The sequence below is a fragment of the Aythya marila genome, assembly GCF_965140915.1.
Source record: "Aythya marila genome assembly, chromosome: 3".
Lineage (NCBI taxonomy): Eukaryota > Metazoa > Chordata > Aves > Anseriformes > Anatidae > Aythya > Aythya marila.
In genome coordinates, this window is record NC_139044.1 from 50,069,383 (window position 1) to 50,073,274 (window position 3,892).

Here is a 3,892-nt window from a genome sequence, read left to right on the forward strand (position 1 = left end):
CCAAGTGCCCGAGGTTGACCACTTCTAGTGGACTTGCTTTTGGTGTAGGTGGCACCATACAACCTCTCAAATTCATTTCATCCTCACTACAGTCACCACACAAAACCAGTCAGCAGCTTTCAGAGCATGCCGTCTGAAACCAGGCAGCGCAGGTGACCACTGCATTCACTAGGTCCAAGTGTCAGAGAGCAGCACATAACAGGCAAACATTCTCTGCCCTGCAAGAAGGGATGCAGGGGTGCTTAATGACCTGACTCAGACCTAAACTCCAGCCCCACAGCTAAAGTCCCTTACTCTCCATAATGAAGGAGCTGTACTCAGGTTGCCTTGGGGAATGGTTCCTGGATGATGCTGACCCATGCCCCATGCTCAGGGATTGCTTGGGGGATGCCTTTGCCTTGGTCTGCACCATCCATGCTCCAGGAGGGGATGAAGGCAGAGATCTCAGCCTTCCCACGTACAGGCTCATCTGCCACAGCTTGGCACTGCTCTCTCCTGCTCCAAGCCAGGATGTTCCTGGACTTTTGTCTTTGTCCCCTCCTCCCCTTTCCCTTGTCCAGGATGGCCACACCAGTTTTTCTTTTTAATGCCTCGGCACAGGCTGCATCACAGGAAGCTCAGCCCCAGTCAGAGCCTGTTGAAAGCCACATCCTGTTGGGAAAAAAAGTTACTGAAGCATTTGCTGCTGCCCAGTAATGCTAAGAAGTAATTCCAGACGTAAGGTGTTGTCTGTCGGTTTTAAAAGTGCCAAGTGAGCCATGGCAGCCAGGATTTAAAGGTGTGCAGAGTAAAATACATCGCAGATTACTTTCAGAACCTCCCACAGTAGATTGAAAGAATTGTAGCCCTGCCAGAGCCTGATATACAGAATATTTGAGCTGGTTGAAAAGTGCTGTGAAGAACAAAGTTCAAAGGCGAATAAAGTCTTTCTGATGCTGAAAAGCAATGGGAAACTATTTAATTTACACTGATCAATATTTGAAAAACATAATACTCTTAAAATCCCAGAGGCTCTCATATTAAATGTTGAAATGACTTCTTCCTTAATTTATTTTCTTAAGAAAAAAAAAAAATAAAAATGACCAAACCAACTGATGGTGTTCCTTATTCCTTTAAATTAGTTGGTTTGAGCTTGGCAAACCAAGGAAATGCAAAAATCACTGAAGCAAACTGAGCAAAGGACTTTGCCTGAATGGTGGTAGGAACATGATGCTCTCTGATGTGTTTTTAGTGTCATGCACAAAATCAAAATTTAATTCTGCTTAATCACTGGCCTTTTTTAAAGGATACATGACAATAGGTATCAGCTGCAGTGAAAAATTCAGTGAAAGCTTGCTGGAAACCACAGCAGATAGCAACACCAATCCATAGATTAGCATTTCAGAGTTATTATTCTTCAGGCTGTGCAGATGGTGGTTTGTTAGTGCCTGCTTTATTCTGGCCCTAGTTTCAGGCACTATCTATGCCTTATCTCATTTGCATCATTTTCATTCAGAATAATGGCATTTACATTTCACAGTATTTTCAAGCTCAAGGGTGCCAGCAGGACCTAGATAGTGGCAGACATCTGGACAAAAAATAAGGAGACAGCTGGAAATGCTATAGATTGTGCTTACTCAAGCTCTGAGCTATCCAGGCTTCTCTCTTTTAAAACTTTCTTCTCTCCTTAGTGGAGATATATTTTAGCACTTTTCCACACTGCCAAATCAATTGGTGTCAAGAGCAAAGCAGTTTATTTTCTGAACCAGTCAAAATTGGTTACTGAGCTCGATACTGAAAGGATACTATGACCTGTGGATGCTACACAAGGACCAGAGTAGTTGATCAGATACTCTCCATCGTCCTGAAAGTCTATAAATCTCTTAATGCATGGACATTGCTGCTTAGATATATTTTTTATTGACACTGCAGGCATTCAAGGTTTGTTAAGAGGTTGAAGTTCTGGAAAAAAAAAAAAAAAAAAAAAAAAGTGACCAGCTTGATACAAATCTCCTAGACATAGGAGAAATTGGAGGTATGAAAGGGAGGCAGGTGCAGGAAAGAAAGCCTGGTGTAAGGGACAGATTATCCATGTATGACCAGGATACAGGGACAGGAGGTGGCACAGCCAGGAAAGCAGTGGTGTCCAGCAGCAGAGGCCTGGTGCACACACAGGCCTCACAATTAGATACTCCTGTTTTTGACACTGCTTGGATAAAACACTCTCCACATTCCTCATTGGTGATTTTGCAAAAAGCAATCCCCCCCCCTATCAGCTTTTACCCTAAAACTAAATCAGAGCCTGTCTGCACTTTGTGAAGTTACGAGCTGAAGCCTGTGACTGTGCATGGAGGCAGGTGCAATGTTTACAAGTTACCTCTTACCCCAGGGCCCACAGCCCAGGCACCTGAGTCATGAGGACAAGGCCTGAGGTTCAGCATGGGGGCTTTTTTTGTCCTTTGGCCTCAGAAGGTGTGGATTTTCAGCAAAAACTACCCATACTAGTTTGTTTGTTTGTTTCTATAGCAGAACTCTATCTGCTCCTTTTCCAAGAGGTAGAGGTCAAAGACATGTGAATGTCTCTCAGTATTCAAAGATACTGTGCATTTGGAGCAGCCCACAGAAAGCATGTCTAGAGACTTTTCTCAAGTTAAATGAGCCCCACAAGATATTTGGATGAGAAGTCAACAAGCAGGGGCATTAAGATGAAATTCATTGCAACATCTCTTTCCCTCTGAGCCATATCATGCAATGGGCTGTATGGCTTCGTACCTGCAGTTAGTGCTCAACAGTCCAGCGCTTACCAATGGCCAAATTCATTGTGTTTGCTCATGTGCACATTTTTGAAGTTTCCTTATTACATTTAAGATGAAACAGTATTTTTTAAAAAATCATCAAACAACAACAACAACAACAAAAAAAAAACACTTCTGATTACAGTGACAGGACAACTTCAAGGCATATGCGACCAATACCAGTAGACAAGGAAACCTCTGTCTTTCCTATCTTTAGTTACTTGGTTACTGAATTTTTTCACACAAAATTATACTCATCCCCAGGCAAGTCCTTGGCTAACATTCATCATGTGATAATAAGCTGTGCAGGATCTTCATTCAAGGCCCTGTTATAGATCAAGGGGATCTTTTTCATATTATGCTGCCTATACCTAATCCCTGGCAATTATATATCAGTGATATTATCCTGATTTTTGACAGAAAAGCTATCCCCAGGCTTGACTATTTTCTTCAAGCTACCCCCAGGCTTTACTATTTTCTTTTCTTTCTAAGATCAAAAGTATTTAATCAACTTACAGTTACAGCTAATTAGTTTCCAACTACAACGTTTTTCTTAAATATGTTGTCAGTCAGTGCTATCTAAAAATGAATATTATCAAGATCCAGGAAATATATACATAAACTTCAGAATTTGCTGAAAGACCATGTTTGTAAGACATCCTTGAACTTGAAGGTCAATATGGCATTCAGCTCCTAGTACTGAAGTTTATCTCTTGTTCATAAATAAACACACTTCTGATGTGAAATTGTTTGATTTGGGTACATATCCATGTTGTATAAGCATGGTTTAACTGGTTTACTATTTGCTCCTAGAAAAGGAAGCAAATAGTAGGAAAGGCAAAAAACATTTTACATAAAGTATTTTAAGAAGAAAATTTATTATCTAACTGTTAGAACTTTCTCTTAATTTTCTGATAGTTAAATAGTCTGACTTTCTGATATAAAAGTATTTTCCCTAAATTATCTTCTACTTAATTCTAAATGTTCGTAATACTCATTTTTGATTCTTTCCTTTTTTTTTTTTTTGTTTGTTTGTTTGCTTGTTTTGTTTTTTAATCTTTATATTTTTATTTTGCTGGAAAACATTTTTTCAATTTGTCCAAACTTTAAGTGAATTT